Source organism: Acomys russatus, chromosome 15 (genome assembly GCF_903995435.1).
Source record: "Acomys russatus chromosome 15, mAcoRus1.1, whole genome shotgun sequence".
Taxonomy (NCBI): Eukaryota; Metazoa; Chordata; class Mammalia; order Rodentia; family Muridae; genus Acomys; species Acomys russatus.
This window is the reverse complement of record NC_067151.1, coordinates 17,118,886-17,132,835: the sequence shown is the minus strand read 5'-3', so window position 1 is coordinate 17,132,835 and position 13,950 is coordinate 17,118,886. Positions and strand designations below refer to the sequence as shown.

At 45.7% G+C, this 13,950-nt stretch overlaps 1 pseudogene; it reads left to right on the top strand.

The window, feature by feature from the left end:
• Positions 1-1,607: 1,607 nt before the first annotated feature.
• On the top strand, positions 1,608-1,726 carry LOC127199699 (uncharacterized; annotated as a pseudogene).
• Positions 1,727-13,950: the final 12,224 nt, after the last annotated feature.

Below are 13,950 nucleotides of genomic sequence, written 5' to 3'. Positions count from 1 at the left end.
TTCCGATCTCTACACACACACACACACACACACACACACACACACACACTGACTTACTCACTCACTCACTCACACAAGGGCATCTATCTACACTACATGTGCCCAAAAAGATGGTGTAGGTTTCTGGACGTTATATCAAAAATGAAACTTGGTTTACAGAAGCCTTTACCCACTCACACTCTCAGTCTTAGATTCCATATGAGGAAAGTGACAAAGCCTACAGATGTGGCTTTGAAAGCTCTACCCAATACTATCATGTTACGGCTCTTATATTTAAAACAGCTACAGTGTGTTAGCATTGGGGTTGCTGCCTACCAAAAATCCACAGCCATTCACTTACATGTTTTTATGTTTCTTCATTTTTATAGTCACAGGGCACACTTACATATGAAATTAAAAATGACTCAGGGTGTTAAAATGTCACTTATATAAATATTTTGAAAAGCTGTGGAGCTTTGAGGAGGCCAACCCTGCTTGGTAGAAGTGGTCTTTCTAAGGCAAGACATGAAAGATCATTCCTGCTGTTGGTTCCAGCCCTAAGTGTTTCCTATCCATGTCAGGAGAACAGTCAGGGCCACACACACCCAACGTCAGACAACGTGCTGCCACTGCCATCATGCCACCTCTACCACAATGATCTGAGACCTCTGTACTCACAGCCCAGACCAACCTCTCCTGCTTTGAGCTGTTTCTGTCAGATAGTGTCACAGTGATGGGGAAACTAATACTAAGAATTGGTACCAAGAGTGGGGTTATTGATGCGGTAAGCCTGGCCAGGAGGCTCTTTAGCCTTTGAAGTGGCTCATGGGAGGAATGTGGAAAAGCCTGAAGATGCTGAGAGTTGCATCTAATGGTCTATTCTCATACCAATACGGAGGAGCAGAAGACTGACAGAGATGTAGACAGAAGACTGTGCTCATGTGGATTCAGGTGGGAGCAGAGACTCTGGAAGGAGCTGGACTAGGGCCTAACCATGCCACATCCTGGCCAGCCATCTGACTATGCTTTATCTGTGTCCTGAATTTTTGAATGAACATTTGAAAATAATAAACTAAATCATTTCACAAAGGAAAACTCAGGACAGCAGGCAGTTAGGCAGTGCCACAGTTGTTGGTGACAGGATTGGTGTCTTCAGAGTTATTGTTAACATTTGTGTAGAAAGGCAGGAGGTATGCAAAAAACAGCATGGGTAATATGCCTGCTGTGGTACTGTGTGTGTTCCCATCTTGTCTGACCTTGGTGCCCTTAGGCAAGACTAGGTTGTATCCAACCAGCAATTGAGAACTCTAGGATGCTTCTTTATTTCTTCTCCCCAAATATTACAGTGAGTACCGGTTCATTCCAGTCTGCTTCTGTACAGTTTTCTTTTGGTTTTGGTGTGTTTGTTGGTTTAGGGTTGCTCTTTAGAGGGGAAGGCTGCTTTTTAGAGACATGGTGTCTTGCTCTATAGTTCAGTGTGCTGGCTTGTTTTCTGTCAACTTGACACAAGCCATAGCCATCTGAAAGGAAAGAACTTCAGTTGAGAAAAGAGCTTCATCTGTGAGCAGACAAAGGCATTACCTTAATTAGTGAGTAGTGGGAGCGGGCTAGGCCCACTGTGGGTGGGGACACCCCTGAGCTGGTGTGGCTTCTGGGTCACATGTGCATCAGTAGGTGGCAGAGAGGAGAGACACTATGTCTACACTCAGTGTTCTGTGAACATCTGAATGATTAGTAGCCCAGCACTCCCTGAAAAAAGCAAAGGCTGAGATGACCACTGGTCCAGCATTAGGCAGGCTGCAGAGAGGGCCACCGACCATGCCCAAGATGACCACTGCCCAGAACTATAATGCACAGATGGGTCATAACACTCCTGAGACCCCTCCTGAGATGAATCCAGACACTCAGAGACCCCGGGTGCCACTAAGAGGAGGAGTACATATGTGGTGGGGAACTGGGAGAAAAAGAGAAACAAAAGGATGTGGGCACAATGAAGAGAGGGATAAGTGGAAGGTGAGTTACAGCTGAGGATGAGTAGCTGGTGATGCCACCTGGGGCCATGGTAGGGCCCTGGCCTGTGCTGCCACCAGTGCCCACATTGAGGTCTGTGGCCTTGCAGCAGCAAAGGTCTGTTACCACCCAAGAAAGGCCAGGCAAATATTCCTAGTCTGGGCTGCTGCCCTGGGACATGTTGATGTCCGAGGGCTGGGCAGAACTGGCTCAACCCTTCACCTGGGCATCATGGAAGAACTAACCTTGGAGCCATGAGATAGGAGACCTGCCCCTGCCCCTAGACAACTACAGTATTTGGGGAGAGTGGGCCCTACATATTGCCAGAGGATCGGGTGAGCCAGTCCCAAGGATATATATGAGCATGGGAGAGCAAGCCCTATACCTTGCCTAGGTGTCACAATAGAGCTGGCCCTGGATGTGGGGTTTGCAGGTGACCCAACCCAAAGGGTGTAAGCACAGGAGAGTCAGCCCTGCTTTTTGTCTGCTGGGTGGTGGCATGCACGAGAAAGAGAGAGAGAAAGAGAGAGAGAGAGAGAGAGAGAGAGAGAGAGAGAGAGAGAGACCCTCTTCTCTTTTCTTGTTCCTTACCATCTATGGCTAGTGGGAAATCTGGCCCTGAGGTTATGAGGGCAGGAGAACAGATCCTAACTCCACCTGGGCAGTACAGAAGAGCTGTCCTTCAATATGGGGGTTGCATGTGAGCCAGGCCCAAGGGCATGAGCACAGGAGAGTTTGCCCTAGTTACAGGATTTGTTGATGAGCCACCCCCAAGGGCTTGAGAGTAGCAGAGCTGGATGGCTAACCAGCTCATATACCTCTCAGGCCCAAATCTAGAGCTTTGATTGGTCCACCCCAACATCAGTGAATTGCTGAAGTATATGAAGGGGTTGGTCCTACAGGTCCAAAGCTATAGGATCTCCACGACACAGGGCAACAACAGGATATCCCAGAGGAGTCCCAGTGAGGTTCCAGTATTGATAGAGTAACAGAAGCCAGAGGCCTCATACCAGACCAATTCATTGCAATGAACATTTGCAAGCAAAGAAGTGTGGACAAAAGGGTATACTGTGGGACACACTGCGACATGCTACAGCTTCCACAAAAAGATTTTTTCTCTCTGTTGGGGAGTAGTTGCAAGGGCAGATCTGAAGGGAAGGGAGGTATGAGTGGGATTGGGGTTCATGATGTGAAATTTACGCTGAACCAATAAAAAGTTAAAAAAAAATAAAGCATAGATGAGTGACTCAATTAAACATATAATTCAAACAATGGGATGAAACACAGTCCAATGCTGAGCTGCCCCTGGCCCACTCAAAGCAAACTGCTCTAGATTTGTGACAGCGCTGGGCCTCATGTTAAGAGGAATGCTGAGCCCCACAACTGTGAGCACATGGGGTCTGCTTTGGCACATCTGGAAAATTCCAAAGTCAAAACATGCACTTCAGCAGGACCATTTCAAAAGTACATAACCCAGAGGCACTGGCCCCCAAGCTGAGTGTCTCAGGAAGCAGCTGAACCCCCAGGACCCCCAACAAAGCTTCTGTCCTCAACAAGATCTTTCAAGAGGAGGAAAAAAGCAAACTGGTCACTCAGCAGTAGGTATTTTTTTAATATAGTTCAGATTTTACTCAAACAAAAATAACATCTGGGATGCTGCGCTCATCCTGTGGGGAATCAAATTAGAGATTTTAAAACGTTTTGATCCACAAAATAATGGATTCACTCTTGCAATTTTGAGAAACTTCAGAAGTGGGTCTCATTTACTGAGGACCATACCTGGCCTAGGACATGAGAGAAACAAGTGTTCAAATTCATCTGTTTGCTAGGATTTTGGGGTTTTCTGTTTGCGGGTGACAAAAGAGTGAGAGCAAGAGTCACAAGTTCTACTTTAGTACTGGGCAGAGACCAGAAGGCCATCTAGAACCTTCTACCAATGACCCTTAAGAAAAATATACTGGACAAACTTTTATTTACACTTAAAGGCCACGTATTGTTTTAGAGTAGCTATTAAAATTAGAAGACAATAAATTCCAACTGAAGGATGAAAAAAATGAGATGTCAAGAGGGAACATGAAGACATAAGCTGATAAAATAAGATGGGGAGAAGACAGTGTCAGTGCAAGGGGCACAAGGAACAAAGCAGAATTTAACCCGAAATGTGTTGATTACTGCACTGGATACAAGTACACTGTGTGGTATTCATAGGCAAAAATAAGCTAAAAAACAAAAGCCAATACTGTGTTAATGATGTAGATAAAAAGGAAGGTACAAAAAAAGCCAAGATATTTTTTAATGTGCTAGGGTTGGGGATATTCGCTGAATGTGAGGAAATGCTGGGGTCCAGAACAGACCCCACATCTTGATTTTATTCATTCGTGTCTGCTTCTCACAGCTGTGACGAATGGAGATGGTTTCCTGGATGAAGCAGCTAGTTTTTCTGCCAGCGAAAGGAAAATGCTGTAAGCTTTGTCTAGGAAATCCTTTGCTGTGGCACGGGTATGTGTGTTTCCGGCCCGAGCACCTGAGATAGACAGTAGTAATAGTGAGTATAGTGACCAGGATGGGGCTGGGCCTCACGTAGCCAGATCAAGTCTGTACTGTGTTCCTCAGCCTTGGTTTTCATTCGCTTATGAATGAAGGATCCCACTAGGCAGCCTAAAGAGGCTAAAAGGAAGCGAAGGAGTGGTTTTTACAGTTTAGTCTGAGAGAAACAAGGGCATTCGTGTATTTTAAAAATAGCCCCCAGTGAAGAGTTAGGTACACAGGAGAGGGGGACACAGATGGACTGAGGGTGCTTTGTAGAATCGCTAGGGGCGGCAAACATCCCCAAAGCCCACAGACTAAAAGTGAGGTCACCAGCCTATGACATTAGCGGGAGGTGGAACCTTTAGGAGGCCGGGTGTATCGCACGTGGCCATGAGTTTAAGAGTCTCACTGGGACGCCATCCCTGTTCTCCGTCCTGGCTTCCTGACCACAAAGAGAGCGGCCATCTCCTCCAGGCTCATCTGCCACTGTAGATTGTCTGGCCAGAGTCCCCAAAGCCATGGACCTGCTGACTGACAAGTCTGAAACCACGAACTAACTAGAATCTCGTCTCTTTTGGAAGTCATGAATACACCTCCCCTACCTCCACCCCCACCCACACTCCACCCCAGGGACAAAAGCAGCTAATACAGAGGCTTCGGTGAGGCTAAACGGACAGAGATTGGTAGGTAGCAGAATCTAACAGATAGAGGCACTGGGCTCAGCCCGACTTTACAGATGAGGAATTGCTGCTATGCACATTTGCTTTGCTTTGCACACACAGGTATAAGTGTCCAAGAGTCTTGCCCTGGGCTTGGTTTTGTTCCTGTAATAAACTACTCTGACAGAAAACCATCCTAGGGAAGAAGGGGCTTATTTTAGCTTACAGCTCCAGGGCACAGTCTACCATGTGGGGAAGTCAAGGCAGCGGAACTTAAGCAGCTCTGATCACATCTCAGCAGCATCAAGAGCAGAGAGAAATGACACTCAACTCACCTTCTCCAGGACTCAAGCCTCAGGGACAATAAAGAGCTGACTATATTCTCCCTGCTGTCCCTAAAGCAATGGACATTGGAAGAGAAGCCACACCTCAGCCAGCCTGGGGGCCTGTGGCTGATGCCGAATCTATTTGCATGCCTGTCTTCAGTTTAGCAGTTAAGCGGGCATCTCATGAGGACCAGGGGCTCCGGAGTTCTAGGTCACACTGGGGTGCGACAGAGACTGTTCCCTGCTACAGATACCCACACTCCATTCCCTGGGTTGATGTGGGACATTTTTCTCCATTGCCATCCAACCTTGTTCTTTGAGAAACAAAAAGTCTGTCGTTGAGTCTGGAACTCGGCAATTCAGGAGGTCAGCCTGACCCTTAACCCCTGGAGACTCATGTACCTCTGGGATGTAAAATATACATCACAATACTTAGCTTTTTTTTTTCTTCCGTGGGTTCTCAATTTTGAGCTCTGGCCCTCATGTCTGGGCCATCTGCTCAGGCCCCAGCAGGGAATATTTTTTCATCCTAGTCTTAAAGGCTTCTATAGGCCCAACATAAACAGGCAGTAAAATTGCTATTATATTCAACCACTAAGAGCCTGCATGTGCAGTCTAAGCAGCTAGCATGGTGTTGATAATGGAGGGTTAGACTAGAAAAAGTCCCCAATCAGCCGTAGCCATAACTCAACATGTACCACACACGGCCTGTAAGGAGCGAGACGTGCAGAGGTCACTGCAGTGTGCTGAGCACCCTCAGAGGCCTGTCACAGGGGTTAGCACATGTGTGGTTCCACTGTCTTTTAGAAAACTCCAGAGCTTCAAAGCTTGCAAAAACCTTATAGATGATCACAAAATTTACTGTTTTTTAGACCACTGAGGTCCGATACAGTTTGGAAAAATATCAAGCATCTGGGCTTATTTTCCACCATCTCCCGCCTTGCGGAGCCTATTACACTGATGACTACTGCCATCGCAGTGCTTGTGGCATGCTATCTGTAGCCAGAGGGATCGGAAGTGCTGGCTACAGGATTTCCTTATCAGGAAATGGAGCTGCTGGGTCTTCTTTGCCCCCAAGTAACCCTCCCACATCCCCCTTTGCTACAGAAGATCAGCTCTGTGGGACGTTCAGAGGATGCCAGTAGACTTCTGTCAGGAGCAATTGCCATGGTGGAAAGAGGGTAGATGAGTTTAGTCAGAGAAGATGTTTCTAGAAAGGAAAATCCGCTATAAGAACATTGTAGGTCAGTGCTATTTTAAAGAAATGGTCCAAGCCGGCCTTTGCAGATGAACACACGCACGCACGCAGCCTGCTTTCCTCAGTAGACTCTGTGGCCAAGCAAATGCGTAGGAGAAGTCACGGCACTGCAGGGCGGTTTCACTCAGCTTCACTGCCCGTGTGCTGGACCCATCCTGGGTCCTGCCGGGTGCGCCTTGTGTTTACCATCTGTTCTCATCTCCTCTCTATTGTACTTTTTATCAATGACAGCTCCCCGCACCAAACGGAAGTGCTTTGCCAGGCGGAATGAGTGCCTGATGGAGCTTCCATCACTGGTCTTAAGGAATCACTTTCTCTCGATCTCACTAACTGCCAGACGGAGCTCTGTAAATGAAGGTGATGCCAGAATCAGTTGCTGTGTCAGAGGAGCAGAGGCTGCATTTGGGCTGCCCCGCTCTTGACCATTTTGTCTGTCCCTCCTTCTTTTATTACGTTTAACTGGCATACATTATTGATTTATGGGAATGAAGTTCATAACTGGATTTTTAATTGAGAGTCATCTTATGTAAGTGTAAACTTCAAAGAAAAGGTAGTTTTCTTACAAATGTCAGCACTGCTGAAGAAGAGTTCTGTGGCGTCAGCTTGTTTCCTTTCCAGCGTACAAGGTCTGTGTCCTGCGCACAGCAGCCATTTGTTCTAAGTTTCCTTGTTCTGCTAAAAAAACAAAAAACAAAACAAAACAAAACCTCCTAAAAGTATCCTAGAGGAACCACACACTCCCCCAGCTCTGCAAAGAACGCACATTAGACTGATCCCATCTACAGTCAAAGGTGGCTACTAGAAGCATTGTATCTTCCAGTGACAAAATTTGGGCAGGACACCGTTTTCTAGTGTTTGGACAGAATATGGTCCAGAAGAGGAAGGAAGAAAGGAAGGAAGGAAGGAAGGAAGGAAGGAAGGAAGGAAGGAGGAAGGAAAGAAGGAAGGAAGGAAGGAAGGAAGAAAAGAAATGAACTCTGGTGCCCCATATTTGACCACCTCCTCTTGGTGGGGAGGCCTGATGGCACTCAAAGAAAGAATAAGCAGGCTACCAAGATGAGACTTGATAGCCTATGACCATATAGTGGGTGAGGAGGTCCCCCTTGGGCTTAGACCTAGGGGAGGGGAATAGGGTGAAAGCGGGAGGGCGGGCGGGAGGAGGAATGGGAGGATACAAGTGATGGGATGGCAATTGAGTTGTAATCTGAATAAATTAACAAAAGAAAAAAGAAAAGAAGGAGGAGGAATCAGAATTCCGCTGTTAGCATAGCAGAATAAAGTCACTGAGAGGAGATGTGGGGGCCTGAGTGTCCTGGCCCCTCTGCAACTAAAGGCAACATGATTCAGAGCTCACATCGAAGGCATCCCAGTGTTTCTCTGCACCCCAAAGTTCTAGGTTAAAACAGACACTCCCAAAACAAATTACACCAACTGAAGATGATGAGATGAAATTCCCGTTTGAGCTACTGGAGGGAACCAATACAGCTCTCCTGAGGGCATTTATGTCACAAGGGGAAGGAGACAGGAGACATATCCCAGAATGCTCCACTTATATGAGCCAATAAATGCCAGTCGCGCTTGAGCCCCTGCCTTCTGTGATGCTCAGTGGCAGCTGATAAATGTCTGGGTTTCTCGGATTTCCACTGAAATATCTGTTGAGTCTTTGTTGCCCCAGTGACACTGTTGAGAATAGAAGCCACACAGGGAGTCAAGCTACACAGCCAGCACGTGCACCACCCATAGCAGGGGACCCTCCACCAGGACACAAGCTTGCCAGCATAGATCTCAGAAAACGTTATTTCTAAAGCTGTGACAGAAACAGGCTTGGAACTTACCTCACTGTACTCCTTGTGTGTCAGGAGCACTCTTTCTTTTGGACATGCGACGCTGCACACATATGAGCCAAACGGCCCTAACTGGTAGGCTGTGCTAAGACTCCCACTTCTCAATGCTGCTCTGGTAATTATTCCTTAGACTAAACCAACAACAGTGGACATCAGTCTGGATGTGTCTGGCTTTCCAGTTTTCCCTCTGCAGATGATATTACCGATCTAAAGTTACCATTAGGCTTTCTCTGGCAGTTTTTGAATCCATTAAGATGGAAATTAAGATCGTTTAGAATTAACTTTCCTCTATAAATGATAATTTGAAGTTCAGCTGAGGACTTGGGAGCTGGGATGAGCTCCAGGACTCAAAGTGCTTTGGGCAAAGCTGGGTTTGAGGTGCCTGTGAGGACTGAACAGCCAACCAGGGAGAAAGATAAAAGATGAGAAGGCTTTCCGTGTCTCTATGCAGCCCATGAATGGAGCCTCAGGACTCTGTGGGTTCCCTGCTCTTCCTCAGGGTGTTCCCCATTGCAAAACTGCTTAAGCTCTTTAGTTAAAGGCTCTGCGCCCTGAGCTGTTGTCCCTCCTCATTACTCATGTACTTGAACACAGAATCCCCAGCTGTCTTAGCTAAGGAGTGAAGTCTCAGCTTTAATTACAATGGAACCACAAGCGAGGCCCTCACTACTCAGCTTTCTACAGAGACTGCCATGGCCCCTGGGCATGAATATTAGGCAGTAGAGGGCTCCATTTCCTAATATCTTCCATATTAAATTAGCTTAAAGCCTTCTGGATGCTTCTTTTAAACTCTATTGACCTCAGTTTACATACACAGGGAGCTCGGGTGTGTCTCCCAGTCTGCTTTCCCACTCCTATGATGCTATTTCATTGGTAGCCACGAAGGCTGCGCCGTTTGTCATTAATGATGTGGGCGCATTAATAAGGCCCATATCTGAGTTCTCGACACCCTACCTCTCCTAACACTAAGAACATGCTTTTACATGTATGAAGCTGGCACAAAGTCAGAGAAGGGAATTATTATGCTGTCCTAACAAGCACAAAGAAGGAGACTAATTATAAATTTTTCTTTTAGATTTTGATTTATCTCATGTGAATGAGTGGTTGCCTACAAGTATCTATATATACCCCGAGCATGCAGTACCCACAGAGGCCAGAAGAGGGTGTCAGAGCTTCTGGAATTGGAGTTACAAGCGGATGTTAATAAGTTCTCCAAGAAACTCAAGACAAATGGCTAAAATGTGATGAGCATATCAAAGTAGGTAATACAAGGTATCAGGCTCTCGGGTGCGCCTCTGCATGTCTTGGCTTCGAGTACCTGATACAGAGTCTGGCTTCTCTCAGCACTTCGCACCCCTAATCTCTAACCTCTCCAGCCTCTGTGCCTCACATGCCTTCCCCAGCTTCTCTTTCCTACACAACCCAGACATGCTGGCCACACACTCTGCTCTCTCGCTTTCCTCTTGGTCCCCATTCTCCTGGTTCTTCTCCCCTTCTAGTCCCTTCTAGTCCCCTTGCTTGCCCCTCTCTCTGGCTCTCCCCCAACCTCATCTCATGGTCTGTTCTGCTGGCCATGTTCAGTCTGGGCTCTTTTAGATGCCTCTGGGTGAACACTACCTCATATCTACAATAAACGCCATCTCCTCAGCCAGACACATCTAGGATTGGTAGTGTCCTCATTTTTCTTCCATTGTGAGTCAGACTGCAGGTACTTGGAACAAACTCTAGTCCCTCTGCAAGGTGCCCTTTACATCTGACCCATCTTCTCAACCCACTAATTTTAAGTGTAATGTAGAACTGATTTTCCGAATTCTGATGAAATATCTCCCAAGTTTTCACTAAGATAGCTATGTGTGATGGGAAATGAATACTATATAATCAAACCAGTCACCAAAACCCAGGACTAGGAATTACATAATTGCCAGATTATAATCCTAGTAAGATTACTATAATTTGGGTTGAAATGTTAACTAATATGGCCAGTAGAGTAGGAAAAGAAAGAACTGGGCAGGAGGGCCTGGCCTTTCTGAAGGGGTTTAATGTCCACATTCCTACTGTGCTCCTACCGTGTTTTCATGGGTTTAAAGGAGGTTCCTGTGCTTTCAGAAGTAGTTCCTGATCTGTCTGTCTCCTGGGTGGTAACAGAGAGGCAATGGTGTCTCTGCATCTACCTTCATAATGACTTCAAATGTTGCTTGTTAAATGGAGCCACCTGGGTAAGACATAGCCTTTAAAAAGCAGTTTCCCACAGTATGGAGTGTGAGCAGGACAAACCCTGCTTACTATGCCCATGCATTTAGGAGTTTAAAATAAGCTGCTTGTTACCTCACAGTTCTGCAGTATGCAAGTCTGACAAGGGTAACATTGAACTAAAGTCAAGGAGTCAGGAAGGCTGTGTGTTGGCTTTGCCATATCCAACACCTAGCAGCCATCTGTCCCCGGTGGCATGGGGTCCCTTCATCCTTCAGAGTCAGAGCATATGGTGTCTCTGACCCTCCCTTGTACTTACACCTCTCGAAGTACGTCTAGAAATACTCTCTAATTAAGGACCCGCAAGATTGGAAGATGTATGCAAGTAGCCCAAAGCCATCTCTGGACCTCCACCCCTCACTCAACCTTAACAGTCCTCAGCCTCTTCACACAAGCCATGTGACTTCCTTCTCTTATGAAAGGTAACACAGAGGCTCTGGGGAGGAGACAGCAGTACACGTTACAGGGCAGGGACCAGAATGATCTCTCTATTCTCTTGCTTCCTTTACATTTCATAATGTATAGTTACTACATACCCAAGATTTGTAAACAAAGTAAGAAAGTCCAAGTGCCCTCAATGCTATAATTCCAGTGCTACGATTTATAGGTGTGTTAGCCACGTAGGAAATAAGTTAGGTGAAGGCTCCTCAGAGAAATTGTTTTTAAATCAAAAGATTATTGAGAACATGAACACGTGTCAACGAGACTGTAAAGTACATTGTAGCGGCTGCAAAATGGAATCCTGTGCAGCCATTTAAAAGAATGAAGAGAACATATGCTGTGCTGGGCAGCAAAAGTAGCAATGTACAGCGTAAAAGACTATAATAATATCCTCTTTATTTATTTATCTATTTATTTAGTATCATACTGATAAACAAGGTGCAATGGAATTGGGTATGCACCCTCACATCATATTTGACAAAATGCTGTCAGTTACCTCTGTGGAGATGCACAGGAAACTGAGCCCTGGCAGATTGTGGAAGGCAGAAGCACAACCAAAACCAGACAAAGAGCGTGATCATGGCACGCTATACCTTTTAGAGTTAGAAGATATTAATATAAAATTTTAAAGACAAAATACTCAGCTTAGTGCTTATAACAGAATCTATTAACTATTACCATCTCCATATCTACAAATATATAACTCGGTCTGTGTAAGGATCAGATGAAGTTCTGAGTGAGTGTGTTGCTGACATGAGCACAGCAGTCAAGGATGCCAGTGCCTGAGACCCATGAGAACCACAAAGCCTTCCTTCCATCAGGCTCGGGGAACTAGAAATGTTTTCCTACGGGTCAAGTGTAAGTGTTTGACAAGGATTGTGCAAAAGCTAGCATCGGCAACCTCCTCTTCTTCCTCCTCCTCCTCCTCCTCATCTTCCTCCCACATGATTGCAATCTGAGACTGCCCCCTACAGAGGCCTCCCACTGAGACCCGCTAATGCCTCTCAGATCAGCTACACACCATAAGCCTCCTTGATTCAAAGGTATAAGATAAATGCACTAAGTTTCCAGGTTTCCTAGTTTCCTGGTGCCCTCTGCCTGAACCAGCACAGCCCACGCAATCCCAGATTTCCTGCATGCGTATCTGTCCTTCCTTAAGTTCACTCATCAGTCTGCTCAGGTCAATCCCTGAAGCCAGGCAGAACTTTGCAGTCATTCAAAGCACATGCTAGTATATTATACTACTATGAAGTATAAGATGAACTATAAAAAACTTTGAAAGGCAATACTAAATCCAAGCAAGTAGAATTCAAGGTCAATATTGATGATCAAGAATAAAAGTTACCTCCCAGTGTTAAAACCCAGTGTAATTCTCATGGCTGGAGAGATGGCTCAGCAGCTAATATCACTGGCTGGTCTTCCAGGCAACTTGGGTTCAGTTCCTAGCACCCATGTGATGGCTCACAACCATCTGTAATTTTAGTTCCAAGGGATTTGATGCCTGATTTTTGTCTCCTGTGTACCAGGCATGTATGCAGGCAATACAGCTGTACATAGAAAATAAAAACAATCTGTTTTTTACAAATATGTATCTCTCACAATGGCTATGAAATAGAAGCAATACATCAGGTAGGAGAAGTTTCTATCAGTTGGGGGAGACATCATAGCCAAACGCCCTGAGGCTCTGGGTGTTGAATGTTATTCGTGTGTCTTTATGAGTCACAAGTCTTCATCCACAAGCCAAAACAGGCTTGAAAATGACCTACCTGATTTACCACATATAGACTACCATTCTGCAAAGTCAACTCATATACAAACTTAGAAAAATTTAATATATAGACAATATTTGTTATATATATGCATTTATAAAAATGCTTTTGTTTGCTAACTGTAGAGAAATGGCTGTAGGATGCATTTCCCTCCACATATCGTATGTATCACGTGGCAGCATGCAGAGACAGTGGACACCACTGAGGTCCCTGGTTTGCTCACCACCTCATACTTGACACTACATTTTGTAAGAACATCTTCTTGGCCTTTTAAATAAGATCAAGTGTAATTCCAAGACAGGGTCTCTCTGTGTAGCCTTGATTGTCCTGGACTCGCTTTGTAGAACAGGCTGGCCTTGAACTCACAGCGATCTGCCTACCTCTGCCTCCTGAGTGCTGGGATTAAAGACATGCACCACCAAGCCGGCAGACTGGGTGTAATTCTATAAGAGAGTAGTTACACATCTATTCCTCAGAAAGGGAAGAGGGACACAGCAGTGGCCATGTAAGTTCAAGTCACCTATGAACAAAGGTGTTGCAATCTTAAGCATGAGCCCACTAAGGGTAGAATGAAGGTTGCCCATGAGTGAGCACACTGTCACGTTAAGCTTTCGCTAATGTCATGACCTTCACTGAGGACATGACTTTGGAATGTGTTGTGGCACAAACTGAGAACATGGATATAGGACAGAAGAGTCATCTAGGGTAAAAGATGGGGGGGGGGGGGCGTGCTTTATGATCACAGTGGAGAGAGGGCAAATACCAAAACCAAGCCTAGGAGATGGAGATGCTCTAGAAACTGACGGACAGGGCCTAACTGGTCATAGACACAATGCCAATGTCTTGTAATTAAAGAAGAAAGTGAATATAATTCTATGTGAGTGC